The 26,694-nt window shown below is 32.4% G+C and overlaps 1 protein-coding gene across 2 annotated transcripts in view; it reads left to right on the forward strand.

The window, feature by feature from the left end:
* Positions 1 to 26,694, forward strand: part of LOC108907225 (adenylate cyclase type 6) — a 309,463-nt gene that overhangs the window by 162,625 nt on the left and 120,144 nt on the right. The gene's annotated exons all lie outside the window — the stretch shown is intronic.

Below are 26,694 nucleotides of genomic sequence, written 5' to 3' on the forward strand. Positions count from 1 at the left end.
TGATAATAATTGAAAAAGAAAGATATATATCAAATAGCTGGTTTTTAGGCGGATTTTCCAAGCTAATCCGTGACTAATCCGTGTTGCTATACGGAGTCACAAGAGGAAGGTGTAGGGTTATTTGTAAGTTTAGTCTCAAAATTATTTAGGCAATTGTAAATTCAGTCAATTAGATGACTATTATCATGGTATAGTTATGCCAAAGCGTCCTGATATTCAAGGTTCCCGCCAGTAAGATAAGAAGAGAAACGTCTGGACCCAAGAAATGGGCGTGTCGAAGCGAGGTGTCGAATTCAGGAGAGATCTCCGAAAAAAGGCAGTTTGTCCTTGGGTTCCACATTGAGCAGTCTCGGGTTAATTTAATGGATAAAGTCATTCCAAATGTTGCTATGGATCGCGCATTTCCTGAATTTCGGTACGCTGTCGCGTGTAAATGAATCAATAATGTTTGTTCGAGTCTGTTGTGTTGCAATTGTTTTGTTTGTTTTGTTTTTATTTTTTTAAACCCTTCCTGGAAAGTTTTAGTGTTTTGTTGTTCTTCCAACTTAAGTGCCACCCTATACAACCAACCACTAGATTATATTCTACATGAGCGACGTACGGCAAGTGTCTGGAATTCATTCTCTGTACGTACCTACAACATTTCTAAGTTCCCACGTATTAATTAAAGTGTAATGATAATTATTATATACTCCCTTTCGAGAATATATATATCTTACTGGGTGTGCAGAAATGGGTAACCGAGTTATAGCTCGGGACCTTTATAATCAAACACACTGTACATAAAAAATTTTTAACAGTTATAAGGATCATAGTTACTCTTAAACCCCAATTTAAAAAATAAGAAATTCATAAAAAAAATCGCACTGACTTTTATAAAATACAGTTTTTTAAAAAAATGTATTGACCCTATACGTTGGAAAAAGATAGATACTTTGCAATGTTCTGAGCAAGTGTCAATGAAATCGCAGTAGTCGTTTTCTTATAATTAAAAAAAAAAAAACATTCACCTCTGTTTATAAAACATACTTTGTAACGTAGAATCTATTATTAAAGTCTCGTCTCGGATTTTAATAACACCCGGTGCGAATAAAGTCTAAATAACCAAAACCATAAACATAAACTTTAAATTAATAAACGTCGACTGAATTTTGATTAGATTTTAAAAATTCCGGCAAAGTTTTGTTGCAAACAAAGTTCAACCAGTACGCAAAAAGCCTTTTGTTCTACATAAATACGAAGTTTTTATCCCTTGTATAACTTCGTGTGTACCCATTCAATAAAATCCACACGTCACCTGTGTACGATCCCATGCGGAAATACGGATAAATACAATTTTCCCCGCCGGTTAAAAAATTACTATTCATAAATGTACGAGACTTTTTCGTTCGGTGTGCTTTTTTTCGAACGAAACTCTTTTTTTCTGGCGCCCGGTCGTGGACTGGTGTATCCCTAACAGTGTACACAGAAACTACATTTAACCCTGACATAAATGTAACAATGGCCCCGTAAAACACAAACAGCGGGGGTGAGGACCGTTTTGTCGGATAAAGGACCGTGTTATGGCCCTTATTGTGTCCCTAGGAAGTTGGGGGTGTCACTTTCGTGCGTGAGACTAACCCCGAGAAAGGTAGGTTATTTATTCTTCCCTGTCACAACAAGAGACGACGGTTATTTATATCTATGAAGTATTTGCGCCTCTTTTAAGTAGTAGAAAAGTTTACTGGTGGAGAAATTTAGGAGTCGAGTCGACTAATTGTCTGTAAAATCCCAGTCCGAAACGTCCAATAGTTAATTAACAATTCACGTTATATAAAAAAGCTATCTTGGCAATGAATATTAACCCTGGCGTCTCTCTTGAAATTCGTCTGAAGATAACGTTATAAAAAAACTATCTTGGCGTAGGTGATTTATCTCTTTTAAAATTACAATAAAAATAAGCTCTAGTTAGTTCAAAAAGAGCGAATTCCCGAGCGGCTTTTGCCTGACCCTGGAACAATTTGTTTCTAGCGCTGTTTTGCATATCCTACTTTGTTAGTTGTAAAGGACAATTTAATTTCAACTTTTGGATCAATTAGAATCTATATCTACAATATTAACTTAGTTTAGTAATTAAACAATTAGTTGCAAAGTACAAACGAAATTAACAAATAATTGGAGCAACAATTTCATATTGGGCTTTGGATTGACCATCTTTTCCATAAACATCCATCGCTTTCTGCAATAATAAAGGTAATTTTCGAAAACTGATATTTCCGCATTTGACCTTTATTTTGTAGTTAACAAATTACTGAACTCTAGGTACCTTAAATTGCAGGTAAAATAATTGCCTGCAACATAAAATAACTAATATTCTGGTAGGTCGTCTAGATTTTCTTGGGCAGTAAAAAATGACGAAAAAACACCATAAAGCCAACTTAGCTTCACTTTTTTCGAGTTACTTTTTTGACTATATTATTCTACATACTCTTCCATGTCATTTTTTCAAGATTTCAGATTTCATGATCTAATTCTACTGGAGTACTCCGCAATCTTTATTTTCTGTTGATAAGAATTTTCGACACAGCCTGCTAAGAACACAAAAAGAAAACAAGTACCTACGTAGTTTTTAAATAAGCGAATATTGTATTAAGTAAACAACACAAATAAATAATAAAAATAATGATTGATATTTTTTAACAACAATAAGAGGCAATTGTTGAAATAAAATAATTTTATTACTAACTGACAAGTTTGAAAGATAAATTCATTGCCTACTACTGACTTTTCAATTATTTCCTAATAAACACTGGTAAAATCTTGTTTCAGTCAATACGGTTTTTCTTGAACACTAGTTTTTTAAAATTTAACAAGAAAAAATTAAATTCTGCTGTGAATTAATATTATTTTTTAATTGTCCATGAAAAAAAGGTCTGTACAAATTTAAGGGTGAGTCATCCCCAATGGACAACTTGTAGCGCTTCAGTTACTTTAAATCATAGTCAAAGAAGACCAGTAATAAACCTAAATCATGTACCAAAGAGTAACCGCAAAAAACCTGTGATTTTCGCCCGTTTTTTCACAATTCGCAGAGAATTAAAATAAATACATAAAAATATATTGAAGGGGTTGAAAAAATGCCAAAAATGAAGAATTTGAAACTATTAGCATGTGAATTATCTTATATTTTTTACAATTATTTCTGACATTCTCTATTTTTGGGGATGATTCCACCCCCTGAGCACGCTTAAGGGTGGATTTTCTAATTCAACATGCTTATTTCAGTCATGAGAATAAAACTTTATTTGTATCAAGAATCATTCGATAGAAAAATTCACATGCTAAGTTTTTATATTTATTGGTAATATTCAATTCTTCATTTTGGGCGTCTTTTCAACCCCTAAATAGGGGTGAGTTTTGAAAATTTTCAAAAAACTAATTTTTTTACGACGAGTAACGTGAGACCAAGAATCAATCTATTTTCTTTACTTTGGTGGCTAATAACTTCTCAGGTGTGCAATTTTGTATATAGGTAAGTTTGGTTAAATTACAATATTTTTGGACACCTCTACAAGCATCTGTCCTGTGTCGGTTCTTATGCGGGACACCCTGTATATTTCTGGATTTTCTAGTTTCAGGAATCTGGCAATATTTTTCCGAAAATGGCGGTACTACGGTTGAGATAGTCGTCTGGTTGTTGTTTTCTGCTGACATAAACTTAGGTATTTTCAAAACAATTGTATTGGGCTAATACTAAAATCATCACTCGCCAAAACCATCACTCAAAAGCGTGAAAGACCACCCTTTGTGAGTTTTTTTTAATGGAGGCTGTTTATACCCCATCTTCTGTATTCCAAGCTTTCAATAACGAATATTCCTTGTAGTAAACTTCTTTAGATTTTGACAGAAGAAATCCCAAAGATGCAGTTTCGACTTCTAGTCGATTATTTTCTAGCAAAGAAGGAACACGCGAGTATCAGTCTTTTACTTGACAAAATACTGCTTTAGTAATTTATTTACCTTTTTTATATTTGCTTCACCAAAGATCCATGTTGAGGCGCCATTTCGTGATGCTGATGAATGATTATAGTATGGCACGGTATTTCATACACCTCTGATCGCTGTGTCGCAACCAGAACCCCCATCAACGTTGCCTTGCAACTAACCTTAATCAATTTCACCTGTGTCAGCTGGCTCCGCAATTTAGCTCGGCTTTCGAAGTGCAAATTGCAATTTCGATTATATGCGGCTCCGAACGTGCATCGAACAAAAATAGGTATTGATCGGCTTGAAACGGTTTGAAAACGCCCTTTTAATATACCTATAAAGCGGCAAAACTGTTTTTTTGTCCAATATTTTTCCTCAATGAAATCGAATAGATACTGTTGTATTTTAAGGAGGTATATCGGGTTTACTAAAATGCACAGATGTACTTGAAATTTGTATACCGTAATACCGTTGCCACGGAGATCCTATCTCGGTAGTAACGTTATTACCCAGTGGTCCCTCTGTGCGTCATATTTTTTTGAATCTAGATTTTGAGATATTGTTGTTGAAAGTTGTTCATTTTAACATAGGTTTATATGGCGAAGATGGACGGCGCGCTCTTTTTTTGCCCATAACTGAGAAAAAAATGTAGAAATGGTGAAACAAAACTTTTCCATAGATAGTACCCAGTATTATCTTATTTTGATGTAAAACTAACGTAAGTTTTGAACATAGTACAGCTATGTATGTAATTAGAAACAGAAACCAATAATTGCATTTCTGTCTGACTTGAGGATTAATGTGGCAACATCGCAAATAGCTGACAGCAAGGAGGGAATACATTTGAAAGACTTGATAAAAACGAAATTGATTTCAAACATATACATTTTTCCTAAATCCCATGTACATTGTTATCAATAATAATAAATCAACCACAACAGATTATTTTTTGCAATGTTATTAAAAAACTAGATTATTTAAAAAAGACTAGGAAGTTGATATATTTATTGGAATAAAAAATACAGTTGATAAATCCTTTTAATATATTTAATGGCTTATAAAAACATCGTAATCCGTACCCAGCAATATTTAGGGTTACATAAAGTGTTATTTACTTGATTAATATAATTAGTAATACTTGAGATAAAAGCATTTGTACAGAATAACAAAGGAACATAAATATTTCTCAGCAAACTTTATATCTAAAAAATTAGTTATAGTTGCAAAACATTTGTAACATTACTAAAATAGAGATGAAAAACACGAACAGTGAGTAATAATGTAATTTCTATCACAGAACTTTCAAAATTGCATCCAACATTTTCTTTGACTTGGACGAGAGATGGGCGCGAGTGTCATTTCATTTCTTTAGAACTAAATTAACATAATTATCGTTGTTTTACCAGTTCACATGATTTACGGATTTTAAATAAAGGATACAAGTCTACGCGAGGATAATACGATATATTTGCTATATATAATAATTATACTGTACATAGTTTACACACAATACATTTTTGAACGCGTACGCATCTTTACCCGAATTTGACGCGCAATATCTCCGATGTCCGAGGTCTGTAGGTTCGCAGTGTGTACAACTGCACTCAATTATTAGCGCTGCTGTCACATCTACATAGTGTTTATGCGTTCATTAAATATAATTTAAAACTACTTAAATATAATATTTTTTAATTGTTAATTTTCAATATGTATGTTATGTGCATATTGAGTAGATTTCTTTGCTATATAGATAATGTTTATCGCAAATAATTTCAATAGAATTTATTTTTTTCAAGTTGGTAGCGGGTTTTAGTCCCAGCATAGGACCCCCCCTGCCATCCTCACTTCCCTCGGACCCCGATATACCTCCTTAAAACGATTTGAATATGCCTATAAAGAGGCAAAACTGTTTTTTTGTCCAATATTTTTCCTCGATAAAATCTAATAGATACTGTTGTATTTTAAGCATAAATATGTCTGGGGCTGTGTTAATACGCGTTGTAGATGTGCGAACGTAAACATATAAGGGATATAAAGATAACACACATGTAGTTGATATAATAGACTTAATAAGTAACGAACCCACGCGAAAACATGCTTCCGATATTTACCCTGTTCGTAAAATATACAAAAAAATGTCCGTGTCTAAATACAGCTATTTATACTCTCGCGTAGATGGCGCTTTGAACCATAGAAAAGCGTATTCGCAATGTATGAGCATTCCGTGGTGTTGTACGGGAAACTTCGAGAACAATGAGGAACGGTACAAGTATTACTAGGAGATTTATGGAATTAAGCGAAATTGAGGAGATAATGGATGTTATAAAGGAATTTAATTATAATGAAGAGGAATTAGTGACAGTATTCTAAAAATCGATACCAAAGACTCAGGTTTTATGGTTCGTGTTATGATGAACTTCGAAGTCCCGCCATTTTCAACTTATTATTTACTGTATCTATTACATCCGTAGATTTAAGGAGAGAAAAAGATCACCTGCTGCCAATTTCTCACTCCTTTCACTCACTGTCACTACGTAGGCCAGGAAAATAAGCTGGGAAATAACCATTTCGCGACTTTTTGTTTCGGCAAGCTGAATTTGTCACTATAGATGCTAAATACTATGTACAATAACATATTACTTTCCACAGCCGTAAAAATGGGGGGGGGGAAGATTGTTTACAGGATGGTTAATTGTATAATTTTTACGTAAATTCACTTTTTTCCACGAGAAAACAGTAATATACTTTTTTTTTCGTCTTCAAAAGACCTACAAAACTAGCCCTCGAGCGTCAAAAATATTGATTAGATCAAAAGTTATAAACAGAAGAAGTTTATTTATAACTTTTGAATTTAACATTTGTAAACTGCGTTATTATTACCAGAACGTTTTGGCATCACATCCTCTCATTCCTTATCACTGTCTAATAACTCACACGAAATCTGGAATCGGTAAGTCGAATAATTTACAAGTTATGGCCTTATAAACAAATTAACTAATTATTAGTCTGCACGATTCCGAGCATCTTCCACAATCGCACTGATTTTTTTGATGGTAGATTTCATAATAATACATTGAAATCTATCATTTTTTTTAAATTTCAGATTTGCAACCTGGATTTTTCTTTTATTTTTTAGCCTTAGTTGCAAAATGAAATATACGACGCAAGAGCGTGATATAGAAGCGGAAAGCTTATGAAAAGAGCTTTTAAGTTAAAAAAAAAATTGTCAAGAATCGTTGAGCAGAAAGTAGCTTAAATTTGTATGGATGCACATATCATTAGTTCTTAGCATCCTCTGAATGAACGCTCGTGAAATGCCTAAATCATACTCTGCGGCACGAATTGAGGAGAGAATAGGCTAGCACATTTATTACATTATCTGCATTTGAAGTTATTGGTTTTAGTAAAATTTTTTCTGCTCATTGGTGGCAAATTTGGATATGTCTCATTGAAAACTGTACAATGTTCTGCTTATAATCCCATTGCAACGTCCGTGAATGAATAATAAATTTAAAATATCAGCATCTGAATATGTATTGCTTTCCATTTCTTATAAACACTAATTAAACTGTCACTGCAAGGGACTAACAACAAATTGACAGATTAGTTGTTTGTTTTAAAGTTTTGCTAAAAATTCCACAATAGTCCAAGCATTCTGTCACGGATTAATGTTAAATTTGCAGAAATTATTACCTGTACAAATAAAATATGACCGTATAGAAAATTAAATTTTAAATTGAGTTTCTTGTTCTTTAAACTCGATCCAATATGGCGAACATGGTTAAAAAAAATCGCAAAGTTGAAAAAAACGGTTTTTCTAAAATAACTAAAAAAATATAGCACTAATTGAAAAATTTTAAATGAGAAAGTTGTAGGTTTTAAAAAGATCTATCGACTGATTTTTTGAAAGTATCGATTGCTTTGTTACTTTTCGAGATATATCGAAAAAACCGTTAAAAATCTTCTCTTTTCTCTTCTTCTATAACTCGTTTACATTTACGTGCCCATATTTGCTATTTACTGCAAGCATAGCCCGCGGCAAGCCAAAAAAGTACATTTTTGAAAAATTTAAAAATATTAATTATTTTTCGAGATATATCGATTTTTTGAAAAAAAGGCGCTCTCGAAAATTGGCTAGATCTTCTCAGCGGATAGCCCTACAGTAACGATTTTCGGTTTATTTTCTTCGTAAAGAGTTATATTATCATGCTGTTAAAAAATGTTGACGATTTTATTAATTTTAAGGATCAAAAAATGACTGAAAAAGTTGCACTTTTTTTGGGTATGTTTTTTTCAAATAACTATTTCAATTTTTATTATTTTTTTGTACTTAATCTGGGGTAGCTAAACACGAATATTATAGCATTTTCGCCTTAGAAGCAAAATAGACCCGTAAATGTTTAGTTTTCTTTCTTTAAAAGTCATTTTCATAAAATAAAAATTGAAATAGTAATTTGAAAAAAACATACCCAAAAAAGTGCAACTTATTCAAAGTCATTTTTTGATCCTTAAAATTAATAAAATCGTCAACATTTTTTAACAGCATGATAATATAACTCTTTACGAAGAAAATAAACCGAAAATCGTTACTGTAGGGCTATCCGCTGAGAAGATCTAGCCAATTTTCGAGAGCGCCTTTTTTTCAAAAAATCGATATATCTCGAAAAATAATTAATATTTTTAAATTTTTCAAAAATGTACTTTTTTGGCTTGCCGCGGGCTATGCTTGCAGTAAATAGCAAATATGGGCACGTAAATGTAAACGAGTTATAGAAGAAGAGAAAAGAGAAGATTTTTAACGGTTTTTTCGATATATCTCGAAAAGTAACAAAGCAATCGATACTTTCAAAAAATCAGTCGATAGATCTTTTTAAAACCTACAACTTTCTCATTTAAAATTTTTCAATCCGTGCTATATTTTTTTAGTTATTTTAGAAAAACCGTTTTTTTCAACTTTGCGATTTTTTTTAACCATGTTCGCCATATTGGATCGAGTTTAAAGAACAAGAAACTCAACTGAAAATTTAATTTTCTATACGGTCATATTTTTTTTGTCCAGGTAATAATTTCTGTAAGCATTTCTCTATAATGCTTGGACTAACAACTATCCTCGCAAGAAATTACATGATTTTAGGTGATTACACAAAAAATAGTAGATAACTTAAAAACAAAAAGAGATAGGTACAGGGAACCCTGATACCGTTCGAAAGAGAATAAAATTGTGTAACAGAATATAGAAAAACATACAGGGTGTTCCATTTAAAAAACCGACTTATGAAGGTTTGAAGTTAACTAAACTCGGCAACAAATTTCTAGCACCCTGTATGAAATTAAGCCACTTTGAAAGTATGGATGGGAAGCTTAGGGGTTTAGCTATCCCCCCTATAAATATTGTTGCTTTATCTTTCCTACTATAAAATACACATGGATTGAAGCTAGTCAGTTTCTCTCCATTTTTTTTTAAATTAAATATCTCGAAAACGGTTAATTTTAGGAATAGGAAAACTTCATAAAAGTCCACCTAAAATAACACGTAGAATCCAAAATTGTAATAATATATAGGGTGTTCCATTTAAAATAAGCAAGTTGATGGCGATTTCCGGTATAACCGGAAGTGGTACGTGGACGCCATTATTTTAGTTGAGAAGGGCATGCCCGAAAACCCGGTATCCCAAATTTTCAAATCTCAAATCGAAGTAGTTTCTGTCACCGTGTATGCTCTATAAAAATATTTTAAGGTCAAAGAAACTATTAATTTTATATTTTAATCATTAAGGGTGGTTGGAACTTAATAAAAATAACGTAAATTATAACCCACAATATAAAACAATATTTATTCTGTATATGAAGATATGCTTTTTGTCTATATAACACGTATTTCAATATTTATTCAGTTTTTTAGCATAAGGGGTAGTTTTCAGTCCCTAAAAATAAGAAGCACTTATCAAGCATATATAACTTTTCATCCACAGGCTGAAATAAGCTTAATTCCAAATTTTCATAAAAATCGGATCTATCCGAAAGTATTCGTAGGTTTTACCCTATTTTTCTCTTTGTTCCCTGGACTATATCCCTTCCAACCTCTTTAACCAGAGAAAGGTACAATGTCGATTTTTCAGGTTAGCTGTTTTTGCACTTGCCGATACAGCAGTTTATTGAAAAGAGGAAAAATGCATTACGTAATCTTTTTTTTCAAAATTCTAAATAACGAGCGTTCAAATAAAAACGTGGTCGAAGTTGGACGTAGGGAGTAGCTTATAGCGACCAACTTAACCTCATTTCTCGACGAGCTGTATAGCAGCTGTCAGTTTCAATAACGTTAATGACTATATAACTTTATTTTAAAGAATAATCGTGATAACAATAACAAACAATTAAAGGAGCTGCGGAAAGTGTCCCCCTCCTTGTTATAACAATAAATTAAAGCAGCTGCTGAAAGTGTCCCCCTCCTTGTTCCAAGCACTTTTCACACCTGTTCCTCAAAGAATTAAAGACATTTTCTAAGATGCTCGGGGTATTGTTAATTTCACGAATCTTGTCTATAAGTCGAGCCTGCAGATGGTTTAAATCAGGAATAGGCAGTTCAAAAATAGTGTTTTTAAGGTAAGGCCACAAAAAGAAATCACACGGCGTAATATCACATGACCTCGGTGGAAATTCATGTTCAGCATTGAGACTTATTAGTCGATTTTGGAAAACTTCCCTCAACATATTCATCGTCTCGCCTGCCGTATGTGCCCTTGCGCCATCTTGTTGAAAGTAAAAGTTTGTAATTTCGTTTTCTTCCAGCTGGTTAACAAAAGGAGCGATAATTTCTTCTCTATACCTTTGCGCAGTAAGAGTACCATTAAAAAAAATAGGTCCATAAATCCTCCTTCGATTGAGAGCACACCAAACTCCAATTTTTTGAGCGTGTAGAGGGCCCTCGACAAAAAAGTTATCTGGTTTTTCAGAAGACCACATTCTCATATTCTGTGAGTTTACGTAACCACTTAAATGAAACCAGGCTTCATCAGAAAAAAAGGTGATATTATGAAGTTCACCGTAGTTGTTTAAAAACCATTCACAAAATACAGCCCGTCGCGGAAAATCAACTTCATGAAGTTCTTGCTGACAAGTTAAACGATAGGAGAACAAACGCAAATCTTTTTTTAACACTGTGTGGCAGGTACCGACTGATACTCCCACCATTTGTGATAAAACACGTACAGAAGTTCTTGGCGCATTTTCCATTATTTGTTGGACATTTTCTTTTAATTCTTCAGTCCGCTTTTTAGGTCGGCCGCTTCCTTCTTTTCTTGTTACACTGCCCGTTTCACGAAAAACATTAACACAACGCTGAACTGCACTTTGAAAAATTTTGTACTCAACAACGCCGGGAAATTGATTTTGAAATTCTATGAAACATTCCTCAATAGAATACTTCCATATTCCATCAATCTTGCGTCCATTTCTAAAGTAGGACTCTATGATAAACACTTTTTGTTCTTGAGAAAACACCATTTTAAACGCTTTTTAAAACGAAAATATTCAAATTGATAGCGGCGATATAGCGCTTTGACAGATGACGTTTAAGTTCATTTGCTATACACTACGCCCTACGTCCAAATTTTCAGAACCAACTTGACCACGTTTTTATTTGAACGCTCGTTATAATAAAGTACGAAAATTTGTTTAAGTCATTTTTCACATTCTTCGAATAACATGCGACATCATGTTTTGCAAATAAAAAATTATAGCACTAGTTTGTATAAAGCAACTCAACATCAAATGTGTGCTTAATTACCTCTGGCTCTACCATAATAGAGATGAAAAATTTCCATAAGACACCTTCTTGATTTTATTTTATTTACTATACTTTTATTATTTTTAGTATGTTTATTGTTCGATTTAGTATGTTCTTTTTTTAATTAATTTTCTTGCATATACTATATGTGTGTTTATATTTTGTTACTACATATTTCTTTTTTTGTTCAAATTTTGTTTGTTTCCTGGTATACTGTTTTGTTTTTTTTAGCATTTTTTGTTCTTTATTCTGTTGTTCGGAGATTTTCTATTAGCATAACGTTTTTCTGCCACGATTTTAGCAATTGTAGATTTTTTATTTACTTTCTAATTCAGATTACAGTAACATTGCTAGTATTTTTCTGTACTTTCTATATTTCTTTTGCAAAATTGAAGTATAGCATCAAGCATGTTGTTTTCTCAAGACAAATAAATCTCCAAGTTCGTAAACCCTTCGTACCAGTAAAAATCGTTATCGAAAGACTTCAGGCAACACACCGAAATTTAATTTATGTACTTGTTTGCAATACCCTAAAAACAGCAAGCCACGTAAAATAATTAAATTCTGTTTGTGTTTACATATATGGTTTATTAATTAAATAATAAATGAACCAACAATCCTCGTCTAAGCCAAAACTTCAATTTAAACAAGAGCTAGAGGTATTTACTTTATATCAGCGATAAAACTCGAGTTGTAAAGGGCGAATCGAAGTTAACTGAAGCGATATGTTGATTGTGTTGAACACAGCAGGTATTTAACCAATAAATGATCGTGTTAAAGGCACATCCGTTCAATATTGCTGCAAAATAAGCCGGATAACAGAGCCTATTACTTATAATATATCGAAACACGCGAAAAAAGAGCTTCACCCTCTTTCGGTTTTCAGTACTGTCGCATTTTCGCAGTTCTACGAGAACGTACGCCGACAATGGAAGGAATAGACATAGAATAGACCCTTTGGAGACCGTAAACATCTCCGTAATAGCACGGAGAGGATATCTCAACAAGTTAGGTTAGATTATGGCACCCTTTCGGAATCTAATTTGTGTTCCGGGCAGGAAATCGGCAGCCTGGCTTTGAGCCGCCCGTGATAATTACTTAATTACATGATTTAATTGGACTTGGAGTTGGTTGTCAGATACTGGAAGACTCAGGATGATGGCGGTCTCTCAACACATGTTAGACACGAAACGTCAATATTGCTATATAGTCCAAGCATTATAGAGAAATGCTTACAGAAATTATTACCTGGACAAAAAAAATATGACCGTATAGAAAATTAAATTTTAAATTGAGTTTCTTGTTCTTTAAACTCGATCTAATATGGCGAACATGGTTAAAAAAAATCGCAAAATTGAAAAAAACGGTTTTTCTAAAATAACTAAAAAAATATAGCACGGATTGAAAAATTTTAAATGAGAAAGTTGTAGGTTTTAAAAAGATCTATCGACTGATTTTTTGAAAGTATCGATTGCTTTGTTACTTTTCGAGATATATCGAAAAAACCGTTAAAAATCTTCTCTTTTCTCTTCTTCTATAACTCGTTTACATTTACGTGCCCATATTTGCTATTTACTGCAAGCATAGCCCGCGGCAAGCCAAAAAAGTACATTTTTGAAAAATTTAAAAATATTAATTATTTTTCGAGATATATCGATTTTTTGAAAAAAAGGCGCTCTCGAAAATTGGCTAGATCTTCTCAGCGGATAGCCCTACAGTAACGATTTTCGGTTTATTTTCTTCGTAAAGAGTTATATTATCATGCTGTTAAAAAATGTTGACGATTTTATTAATTTTAAGGATCAAAAAATGACTGAAAAAGTTGCACTTTTTTTGGGTATGTTTTTTTCAAATAACTATTTCAATTTTTATTATTTTTTTGTACTTAATCTGGGGTAGCTAAACACGAATATTATAGCATTTTCGCCTTAGAAGCAAAATAGACCCGTAAATGTTTAGTTTTCTTTCTTTAAAAGTCATTTTCATAAAATAAAAATTGAAATAGTAATTTGAAAAAAACATACCCAAAAAAGTGCAACTTATTCAAAGTCATTTTTTGATCCTTAAAATTAATAAAATCGTCAACATTTTTTAACAGCATGATAATATAACTCTTTACGAAGAAAATAAACCGAAAATCGTTACTGTAGGGCTATCCGCTGAGAAGATCTAGCCAATTTTCGAGAGCGCCTTTTTTTCAAAAAATCGATATATCTCGAAAAATAATTAATATTTTTAAATTTTTCAAAAATGTACTTTTTTGGCTTGCCGCGGGCTATGCTTGCAGTAAATAGCAAATATGGGCACGTAAATGTAAACGAGTTATAGAAGAAGAGAAAAGAGAAGATTTTTAACGGTTTTTTCGATATATCTCGAAAAGTAACAAAGCAATCGATACTTTCAAAAAATCAGTCGATAGATCTTTTTAAAACCTACAACTTTCTCATTTAAAATTTTTCAATCCGTGCTATATTTTTTTAGTTATTTTAGAAAAACCGATTTTTTCAACTTTGCGATTTTTTTTAAACATGTTCGCCATATTGGATCGAGTTTAAAGAACAAGAAACTCAATTTAAAATTCAATTTTCTATACGATCATATTTTTTTTGTCCAGGTAATAATTTCTGCAAATTTAACATTAATCCGTGACAGAATGCTTGGACTAATATGTATGTATATGACTTGAACCGTTACCACCGAGTCTATCTCGGTGGTAACGCTTGAACTCGGCTGATTTGATTATGCAGAGCGTCACGCGATTAGCTTGCAATATTAAAATGGATGTACACAATCCCAGAGGCCATCTTTTACAATAAAAGAATGTTTTGCGCCTGAAAGAACTGTCTAGAAAAAAGTAGTAGAGCTTTACATAGCCTCTCTATACGTTCTGTACAAATTTCCTGGCATTCATTCTTACCCAATGAAATTTTCTACTTGCCACAGCGTTCATTTAATCAAACAAGCTCTGTGTTTCATCAAACGCGTTGTGTAGATTAGCTGTCACACCCGACGTATCCCGATTTTAAAACAATAATAGAAAAACAGCAAATTATACATTGCAATCACTAGGAAGTAATAATAATATTTTACTGGTTTGCCAAGTATCTGTTATATCAGACAGCTCTTAGATAAATATACGCTTGTCCGTAAGATTCCTGCGCATTTATTTATGTTTCCCCTTTCTTACAAATTTTTCTGATGAATGTAAATGAGATCAGTGTTAAATATTACCTATCCCTATTTTTTCCTTTACAACATCCTCCGCAAAGACAGGGTGTGTCATTTAAAACTAGTTCTTTCATAGTTCTGGTATTATTAATAACATCTTGTATATTATTGTATTTCAAAATTTGAATTTCTCGTTGAAATTGTGACGTAAACGTATCGACTCTGTGTTATTTGGTGTTTTCAACTATCTTGAAAATTTCAAATAAATTCTGCATCATTTAATTCATTTCAAATAGAAAAATAATATAATCATTACGGATTTTTTAAAAAACGTGCATTCTATTATTGGATCTCTTCCGGTTTCGAAAATTCAATACGTATGTATGTTTTCAGCCACGAAAATTAAATAATTTCACATATTTCCAATGTTCACTACCAAAAACGGCGATTACATTTTCGACAGTAATGAGATATTTAGCATTTTTATCTATTCTATCTATTTAAGAAAATGTAAAAGAAAGATTTTATGCAAAAAATCGTTAAAAAACAATTTTAATGAAAGCAAAAAATAAGATTTTTTATTTTTTACTTTTTTAATAAAATAATTTAGTAAAAACTTGAGAATTTAAGTACAATAAAGTTTATTAATAATGTATATACAGTGTGTCCACGGATGGAGTTGACAAGAGGAGAAACTCTTTTGTTTTTGACTTTGTAAATGTCACTCTTTATAAAAAGTTCTGCCCCTTGAAAAAATGAGACTGTCATACAAAAATGCTCAAGAAAGAAGTAATATTATTTATTATTTTACACAACATTTTTATAAAACAAATCTGTTTATAACCACAAATAATGTCCTAATACAAATTTTATAATCAAAATATCAATTTTTTGAGGTGGGAAGTAGCTATACATATAGAGTAAAAGTCAAAATTGAAAATTTGTATTAGGACATTATTTGAGGTTATAAACAGATTTGTGTTATAAAAATGTTGTGTCAAATAATAAATAATGGTACTTCTCTCGAATATTTTCGTGTTTTTTTAATTTATGAGCACCCTGTATATCTAATCTTAGATATTTGTTTGGCAGTCTCATTTTATCGAGGTGCAGAACTTTTTATAAAGAGTGACATTTTTCGATAAAGTCAAAAACAAAAAAGTTTCTCCTCTTGTCAACTCCATCCGTGGACACACTGTATATACATTATTAATAAACTTTATTGTACTTAAATTCTCAAGGTTTTACTAAATTATTTTATTAAAAAAGTAAAAAAAGTAAGAAAATCTTATTTTTTGCTTTCTTTAAAATTGTTGATTAACGATTTTTTTGCATAAAATTTTCCTTTTACATTTTTTAAATAAGCCATTTCGATGAGAAATTCAATTCTCTACAAAATTTTTCCTATGAATTGTACCGAAATTTTGCTTCGTTTTCGTGCTATATTTAAAAAACTGCAAAAGTGCATTTTCACCCCTATCTTCAATTTCAACCCTCTAATTTAATAGGACCCCGCGGTTATTTCATTTTTAATGACCCTTCGAACAAGTCATGTGATGAAAATCCTTAAACATCTTATTTACTTCTTTTTTTTGCAAAAAATGAGAATTATAATGTATAAGAGCAAACGCAAGGAAAATCGAAAAATTGGCTAAGTTTGAGCGGCCAAATATCAGTCAATTTTCATCCAAAAATATTTTACAACCTCTTGTTTTGAAGGAAATTTTATCTACTTTTTTTTTTCTATGAAGCAATGCCTATACCTATCTTTACTCAAAAAAAAATTAGAGGCAAGAAAGTAAAAAAAATCAGAAAATCGAATTTTTTGCTTTTTTTCATTGTTTATTAACGATTTTTTTGCATAAAATTTTCCTTTTAATTTTTTTAAATAAGCTATATCCATGGGAAATTCAATTTTGTAAATAATTTTTCCTATGAACTATAGCGAAATTTTGCTTCGTTTTCGAGCTACAATTAAAAAACTGAAAGGGGTGCATTTTCACCCCTATCTCCAATTTCCGCCATCTAATTTAATAGCACTGCCCGTTTTTTTCATCTAAAATGACCATTTGAACGATTCATGTAATAAAATGTCTTGAACATCATAGTTCTGTCCAAAATTGGTTAGTGCAACTCTCTCGGTTGCGAAAATTCACTACCTATGTATGTTATCAGCCACAAAAATTTAGTAATTTCAAATATTCCGAATTTTCACCACCAAGAACGGCGGTGACAACATTTTTGACAGCAAGGACATGTTTCGCATTGTATTAGCTATGTGTCTGTCCAAAATTGGTTAGTGCAACTCTCTCAGTTGCGAAAACTCACTACCTATGTATGTTATCAGCCACAAAAATTTAGTAATTCCAAATATTTCGACTTTTCACCACCAAGAACGGCGGTGACAACACTTTCAAGAGTAAGGATATGCTTCGCATTGTATTAGCTATGTCTTGCCCAAATTTGGTTAGTGCATCTCTCTCGATTTGGAAAATTCAATATCTATGTATGTTTTCAGCTACGAAAATTGAATAATTCCAAATATTTCGAATTTTCACCACCAAGAACGGCGGTGACTGTAACTGTACAAATCGAACCCGATGAGAAATACATGATTTTAGCTCTAGATAAAATATATTTATTTTAAACATTATTTTTACTGTCTGGGAAGCAGTGTTATTACATGCCGTCCATTTTTTAACGATGGAATAGTTGAAGGAAACAGATAAATATGTCGAACATCTCTGTCACATTATTATAAAATCCAATTCTAACCAATTTATAGAGTAACAGTGTTATTGATATTATCCAGAGTTGAGGAAGAATCCGCCTTAAATAGGACACCTTGTATATGCCTCTTCAACCTTCAGCTGTCAACGAATAAGTAATAGTATACAGTTGTTTACAGATATTTCCCATCAAATAGTAATATCCGCTTTGCATAAAATTACGGATATCTCGAGTATTATCATGGGAATTCTGTTTCAAACCAGATCAAATATCGGCTGATCGTCTTTTGTGATATTTATATAACTTCTCTTCACTGTCGCCTTGAAATTGTAGTAGCGATTTCTTTGTAGAAACAGAAATATGATGCGATCGAAATCAGAGCCGAAACTGGGTTAGTAAAATTGTAACACTTTAATGGGCAGCTCTAGAAAAAAACATGACCAAATAGATATGAATATATTGTTATGGTGATGCGTGTATGTATGTTTATGTTAGCGCCGAAATTAAAATTTTTATTGTGATATTAATTTGAATTTTTTTTTGTGTACTGATGGTTGTATACCTGTGCCCTACCTAGCTCTAGACTCCTCTCAGTAGTCGGTCCTATGCACTAAATGCTTCAGCTTGAAACTATACACAATCACAGCTATAAATACAACAGGATATTAATAAATGAATTTATTATTGGTTTGATATATATGTCAAATTTGTCAATAAGCAGGGTTCACCACAATAGTCAATATTTAGAAGTATTAACACTATTTCTAAAACCTTAAACAAGATGTTATATAGATACGCCTGTTATACTGAAATTTCATGTATGTCTGGTTGCATACATTCAAGACATTGACAATTTTTCTTATAACTTCTTGTCTAATCAATGGTTATTTATTCTATTATTAATATTGATAATTTTACTAAGATTGGCCAATGTGGATTGTGTTTGATATAGTTATCTAAATTTGGTTACTATAAAATTAGTGATTTTCGAAAATTTTTTATATACTACTTTTTACTATTAAATATCTATATCCCACTATTTCGTATACGAATTTTTCTTTTAATATTATTTGTGCACAAAGTCTCGAAGGAAAATAAAGGTACCTTTTATACGTATTATTGATAATGTCTTATCGACTGATTTTGCTCCTTTCCTCTGCTTGCTTGTTTTCCTTACTTCTTTCTTGTCTATCCTATCTCGATCCTATCTCGCTTACTTTCAGGAACCTGTCGACTACTCCGCTTTCTGGCTGGTCTCCTGTTCCCTGCTACTGCTACTATGATTTACCACCGGTAACCTGGATCCTGCTACTGATATTCCTTTTCTTTCTTTCCTCGTGGAACCTGCTTTAGAAATTTCTCGTCCTTGTTGTCTTCCTGGACCTTGATTATGGGTACTACGCTTATCTTGGACCTCTTCACCACTTGGTACTTTTATATTCTTGATCTCTTCTAATTGACTCTTTTTGTACTCACTCGTTCATTAATTCCTTATATTTGCTATGAGTTTTATTTTCTTTCATCAATACCTGACGTTTTTACAAAATTTTTCTGTAACTAATCAATAATCTCCACTTTTTCACTATCTTGATTTTTCTTTCCCTTATAAAGGCCTTTCCACATATCTCCTTTTTGGTTTTTTATTTTAACGTGTCCTTTTCCTTTTGCAATTCACTTCACTTCACTTTATCCTTTGCACTTATATCCTATATATCCTATTCTAATTGATTTACAATCAATTTTACCTTATATTTCTATATATTTCTTATTTTATAATATTCTTTGACATTTCTAATAACTACTGAATTCCTTGTGGATCCCACTTTAAATTTGACACATTTCTGACATATCCTTTTAATTACTGTACCAACTTGTCTTTAGATCTTTATATCTTTTATTAACTCATACTCTACTTTATTTTATAACTATTTAATCAAACTCTGGCATTTTAACTTTTATTAGATATCTACCAATTCTGCATTTTAATTTATTTCAACTATATTTTTCTTATAATATATTGGCCTATGCTCCAATTGAATAACATGATAATCAAATCAATAATAAATTTTGTAATAATCATTTCAACTATTCTCTCGTTAATCTGATTTCATCTCAATATATTAAAACAAATTACATTTTTTTATTCTGGGGAAATAGGTATAGAGACCAACTAAAATTAAGGCAGTATTGAAGTAATAATTTATTTTAAAACATACATTCTTTTAATATAAAATTGTTTGTAGGCTGGAATGTAAACAAACAATGTTGTATCCACAAAATCGATAAAACACGACGTTTCCTCATAAAGCAGGTACTTACGGTTCAAATTTTCCATTCCGCGCCTTGCTAAGAGGTGAAACTCGTGCGGGTATTAATTTATCACTGCCTATAAATTCAGTCACCGCCTCTATTAACGCCGTTGCAGCCGAAGCTGTTAATGTTATCTATTTTGCATTATCCTGTTTCACGTCTCGGTTGAAATGTTTCCTGGTAATTTTGCGCGATGGAAGCTTATAACAGAATATGCGCTCCAAAGTCCGAAATTATAAAACGAGGACGAAACGGTGAACAGTGCGTGAAAAATATTGCAGTAAGCTTTTAGAGTAGACTTAAAAGAATTAAAGTTAGGATTTTCGTGCTTAAATCCACGTAATTCAGACTATGACTTGTAGTTTATATTTTTGTATTTATTTTGAATACATTTTAACATCTAAATTAACAATAAAATGTCATTGTCGCTGCTGTTGTTTTCTAGTTGCTTCGTGTGACCGTGGCATTAATCTAAACTGAATCTTACTTTTTACCGATGTTTTCATTCTGAATTGATCATAAAAATCCTAACGTTGAAATACAGTCTTGTCAGTATCTTATATGAACGATAAGCCTAAACTCTACGACTTGTTTTTTTTTAAAAGAGATCATAAATCTAAATCCCTTGTTTACCCGCAATAAACCACATGGAACATAATATATTGTGAGCAGCTAATGTTAGGGGCAAAGCAATCGATTTTAAATGTTTACACTTGGGTACATGTACGTTAAAATAAAGAAGAATAAATAAGGTTCATTGTTCTAGTTAGTGTATAATATTACTACCAATACAGGGTGTGGCGTGTAGGTATAATCTATAAAAATTAAACTGCAGCTTCCTAACGATATTTGTAATAGAAAAGTCATATACGAAAAAGTTCTATTTTTGCTGTTTTTTTCGTAAATTAAAGTTCAATTATGGATCAAAATGTTTTCTCCGGAGGAGTTACATGCTGTAGACCAGCCGCTTAAACAAATCGTCGTTGAAATATAGAAAGATACGTCTCAATTTTTGGGGAATTTTTCAATGCAAAGGTACAAACTAAGAAAAATAGATATTAAAAAAAAAAACTGATATTTTCTTATTATAGTAATTAATATGTAGTAATTACTATCTTAAATGCATTATTGTTACTGCAAGAGTTAAAAAAATGGAACAAAATGAAATAAAACGTATCAATTTTAGAGAAAATGTTGAAACTGATCCCCATTAGCGCGGATACAGGCATGACACCGACGCACCCAATTTTGGCGCATATTTTCCCAAATTCCAGGTATTCCCCTAATTGTGTCAGCAGCTTCAATTATACCGTTTCGCAATTCTTCCACCGTATCAATTGGAGTATTGTAAACCAATGACTTAAAGTAACTCTAAAGATAAAAGTCCATTGGAGTTAGATCGGGTGACCGAAGTAGCCACGGCACAGGACTAAAGCGTCCAATCCGTCTCTGAGGAAACATTTCATTCAAAAGTGTCGTTACTTCTCGAGTACTGTGTGGAGGAGCCTCATCTTGAAGATAAAACATGCGTGCCCGACCTTGTAATGTCACATCGTCCAATAATTCAGGCAACCGGTTCTCCAAAAAGTCAGCATATCGCACCCCCGCAAAAAAAGAGACACAAGTCAAAAAACGTCCTTAATAAGTTAAATATGCAGCAAGATTTAAAATGACCAGTTTTTTCTTCCACAAAAGCGTCATATTTTTATTTGAACTATTACTCGCTAGATGGCAGAAGTGACACTTGTATTTTGTGGTAGGTAGGAGTTAATTAAATACTTAACACAGTTTTTCACAAAACCAGTTTTTTTGAGTTGTGACTCCTTTCTAGCGGAGGTGCGATATGTTGGTCCATTTAATCGTCCTTCAAAGAAATGGGGACCCATAAGTACATCGCCTATTATGCCAGCCCAAACATTTACCGAGAACCGATGTTGAAAATAAGTTTTCCTAGTCGCCTGAGGATTTTCACCTGCCCATATGTGCATATTATGGAAATTCACTTCATCACGTGTAAATGTAGCCTCATCTGTTACACAAACATAAGCAGGAAAGTCTATTTGATTGGCACATTGCCGTAAAAACCATCAGCAAAAACGCATTCGTTGATCACAATCCGGAGGTAAAATCTGTTGAACTGGTTGCAGATGATGGGCGTTCAACAGCTGACGCCTTAAGATGCGATGTACGGTATGAGATGAGGTTCCTACTTGCTGTGCGAGTCGTCAAGTACTAATTGTGGGATCTTCGTCAAGATTTTCCAACGCTGCATCTTCAACATTAAGGTTCACTTTCCGACCACGTCCTTCTCGAAGAATAACACTTCCCGTATCCCGCAGCCGCTGAACGCACTTGTAGGATTGTATTTGCACATGGGGGGGGGGGGACGCGGTCAAAATAAAAACTTAACCTAAGTAACCTAACCTTCTTTTAGTATTACTAGTATTAGATTATACCGACTTAAATTATAAGGTTGCATCTCGGGTCGCATAATTCGCACATTTCCAAAGTTTTTAATAAATAACACAGGGTCGGCCTTCATTTTCGTTGAATAAATGAACTTTAATTTACAAAAAAACGTGTAGAACTTTTCCGTATAAGACTTTTCTATTACAAATATCATCAGGAAGCTGTAGTTTATTTTTTATAGATTATACACGCCACACCCTGTATAAAAACATTGGCAGACAATTTATTCTATTTTTTGTGTAAACCATTTGCAAAAACAAAAATAGAATTGGGTCGGAATAAAGTACAAGGCGTTGAAAGCGTTCTAGATATTAACCATTGCTGTTTAGGGCATTAGTCAGCAGAGTAGTTGTTTTCCACAATATCATCAGTTAAATATAGAATTAGGCTCATCCTGTATAAAACTGAGAACATTCCTTGCGTGATGCCGAACGCCATCGTCAGCTTGTCAACCATGCTTAGACATCGGCGGGCCGTAGTCCATCCATCTTCCGAATAACTTGAAAGGTGGGTTAAAGGTTGTCATGTTTTCAATCCGGGAAGCGCATCAAATGCTGTCGAAATCGATTTTGTTTTTGGCTCGGAAGAGTGCTTTAAAACAATAAAACCGTTACACCCGAGGCACGTCCTTTTACAATTTGTCTTGTCGCACGTCAAATTTTGTCGGCATGAATGAAACAACAGACAATTTTTCAAACAGTCCTAATACTTTATGTTACCTTGAGCCCTCATAATGATTACAAGCCACGTGTTAGGCAACCAACATTGCACGGCTGGTATTGTCAACTAAAAGTCAAATCTTCAATAAATTATTCATTTACAATGAACAATGACGAACCGTTACATCTGCGCTCGAGATAATGCGATTGCTGACTAGTTCAATAAAATCTCGTGAAAAATTGCACCAATCACCAGCCAGCGAAGCAGAATCTTTAGTGTTTGTTGATCATATTCTTTTAATAATTTTTAATTTTACTGAAATTTAATCACCAATTGTTTTTTGTATGTATCAAAACATGTTAATGGCAATTTACGTAAAAAAATATTATTAATATTATTATTATTAACATAATAAGAATAGAGGTAAAAATCTATAAACTCGGGAGCAAAAAACAATATGAAAAAAAATCTAAAATATAAGCATACAATATAAAATAAAACAGCACTATTGGTACAATATTACAGATTAAAAGAGAATGACAAACATATGGAGCGAAAAACATACTAATATAAACAGGTACAATTATTAAAAATTAAGCACATTATCAAGTTTGTTTTTAAAAGAATTTATAGAAGAAGCACTTACAACACTGTTTGGTAAAGAATTGCAGTCATGAAACACACGGTTGCTCAAAAAAAACATCAAAACAAAATAAATTTGAAGTACTTCACTAATAAAACGAGTGTAAAGATGACAATTAGGAAACATCTAATTTTAATGAGAACGACTTTTTCGAGGACTTTTTCTTTTACCTCAGAGTTCGTAGACATTTAAAATTTTACGTAGAAGTTTACTTTTGGAATTTACCTATACTACCTTCTTTATAGATTTGAATTTTGAACTTTCGATAATACACTAATGCAAAAAATTAAAGGGCCAAAAGAATTTTTTCCGTACTTTTTGACATATGTATTCAGGTGAAAAATGGTCGTATCGGGAATTTAAAAAAAAACATTTTGAAGCTCTAAGATTCTAGTTTTTAAATCTTTCTGTCGAAATTTTTTAGGAGCTACGGTTATCATGCAGTTCTAAGAAATAACGCGACAAATAAATTTTCAAAATTTTCTTATTTCTCTTTCTGAGTCTGACTTGGAAAATTTTTTTTCAGCTAAGCCATTGCATGGCCCAGATATCTTGTTTATTCAGTTTCAATTTCCTTTTTTTTAAATTTCGATACGACCATTTTTCATCGAAATATCGGGCTTTTAATGGAAAGGCATCCTTTTGTCTTCAATCATCGATATCTCGGCGACAAATGGTCGTAGAGAGAATTGAAGAATTTTTTACACGAATTTTAAAAACAGGAAAAAAGATTTAGAGTTAGAGAGTTAGAAAATTGACGGCTAAATTAGAAATATTCACGAAATGACTAATGTTAAGCATGACTTTTACAATTCGATATACCCAGAAGAACCATCTCGATCTAGCGAACCGTTTCTTTGTTTCAAACAGTGAAACTTTTCGGCTTTTACATCCTTTGCTTCTGTTCATCAACTTTTAACTAAATTAAAATTAAATTTGATGACCCAATTTCGACCCCGATTCATACCCTTTTTTGAGACAAATTTCTAATTAATTTTGTGCAGTCTGTATCACTTAAAAACAGTTTTTTTTCAAAACTACACTTTTTCTTTTCTGAAAAAAAAAAAATCATTTTATTTTTCATCAATTGAAACGTTATTTGCGGTAAAAATGTGAGAAAACTTAAAAAAAAATTGTTCCATTTTAATCATGATTATGATGTGTTTAAGCTCAAAAAAAACGTGATCCTTTAATTTTTTTCAAAAGTTTCAACGTTTGAAACAAAGAAACGGTTCGCTAGATCGACATAAAATTATAAAAGTTATGCATGACATTAGTCATTTCGTGAATATTTCTAACTTAGCCGTCGATTTTCTAAAAACCCATAAATTACCCTTTTTTTATTTTTTAAAATTTGTGTAAAAGATAAAAAAAAATCCCAAAAGTTGCGGTAGCATGTCACATGAAATTTATTCCAGTTTTCGAAACTGTCCTTCAATTCTCTGTACGACATCCACCCAAATACAGTCTGTCAAAAATCACAACATATTTTTAACAGATGTACCTACATATTGCATTTTTTTTAAACCTAGTAAACAAAATTAACAAACAAATTGGAATAATGATTGAAAAAACAAAATTATAAAAAAGCAGGGAACCGCAAAACACAACCAATGATGATATCAATGTCAATAATCAATCAGTTAATCCAGCAAATGTTCTTAATATCTTTTAAAAATAGTAAATACTTATGTGAAAAATCAACACTATCCACTATCAGCTAAAATCCAGTTCGTCAGAAGAGACAGGTATAAAAATTAATTCTTGGGAACGGGTATTTCGAGGAAGAAAATTAAACTGAAATAAAGCCAACAAACAGATGGGAATCGTGCATCAGAACATTTAACATTTTACTACCGAATGTTAATGTAGCTATAACATTTCTGTATGCGTTGTATTTATTCCACATTCTGAGCATAGATCTCTAGTGCGAACAAAACGATGATCAACCGCCGGTCTATTATATTTCTTGAAGTACAATTTAAAAAAAAGCACTTTTTCTGCTCTATCATTGTCAATAAATGACTGTTTACGCCAAAACCTAATGTTTTGTTAACCAAATCGGCTTTTAAATGATAGATTTGTCTTGAGTGTCACTCCTAAATATTTCAGATATTTAATTTTGTCCTCCATTCGTTGATATTAAAATTAAGTTTATATTCTTTACTCCTATTACATACATAGTAACGAGCGTTCAAATAAAAACGTGGTCGAAGTTGGCTCTGACACATTGGACGTAGGGAGTAGCTTATAGCGACCAACTGAACCTCATTTCTCAACGAGCTGTATAGCAGCTGTCAGTTTCAATAACGTTAATGACTATATAACTTTATTTTAAAGAATAATCGCGTGATAACAATAACAAACAATTAAAGGAGCTGCGGAAAGTGTCCCCCTCCTTGTTATAACAAACAATAAATTAAAGCAGCTGCTGAAAGTGTCCCCCTTCTTGTTCCAAGCACTTTTCACACCTATTCCTCAAAGAATTAAAGACATTTTCTAAGATGCTCGGGGTATTGTTAATTCCACGAATCTTGTCTATAAGTCGAGCCTGCAGATGGTTTAAATCAGGAATAGGCAGTTCAAAAATAGTGTTTTTAAGGTAAGGCCACAAAAAGAAATCACACGGCGTAATATCACATGACCTCGGTGGAAATTCATGTTCAGCATTGAGACTTATTAGTCGATTTTGGAAAACTTCCCTCAACATATTCATCGTCTCGCCTGCCGTATGTGCCCTTGCGCCATCTTGTTGAAAGGAAAAGTTTGTAATTTCGTTTTCTTCCAGCTGGTTAACAAAAGGAGCGATAATTTCTTCTCTATACCTTTGCGCAGTAAGAGTACCATTAAAAAAAATAGGTCCATAAATCCTCCGTCGATTGAGAGCACACCAAACTCCAATTTTTTGAGCGTGTAGAGGGCCCTGGACAAAAAAGTTATCTGGTTTTTCAAAAGACCACAT

The sequence above is a fragment of the Anoplophora glabripennis genome, unplaced genomic scaffold (genome assembly GCF_000390285.2).
Source record: "Anoplophora glabripennis isolate ALB-LARVAE unplaced genomic scaffold, Agla_2.0 scaffold249, whole genome shotgun sequence".
Lineage (NCBI taxonomy): Eukaryota > Metazoa > Arthropoda > Insecta > Coleoptera > Cerambycidae > Anoplophora > Anoplophora glabripennis.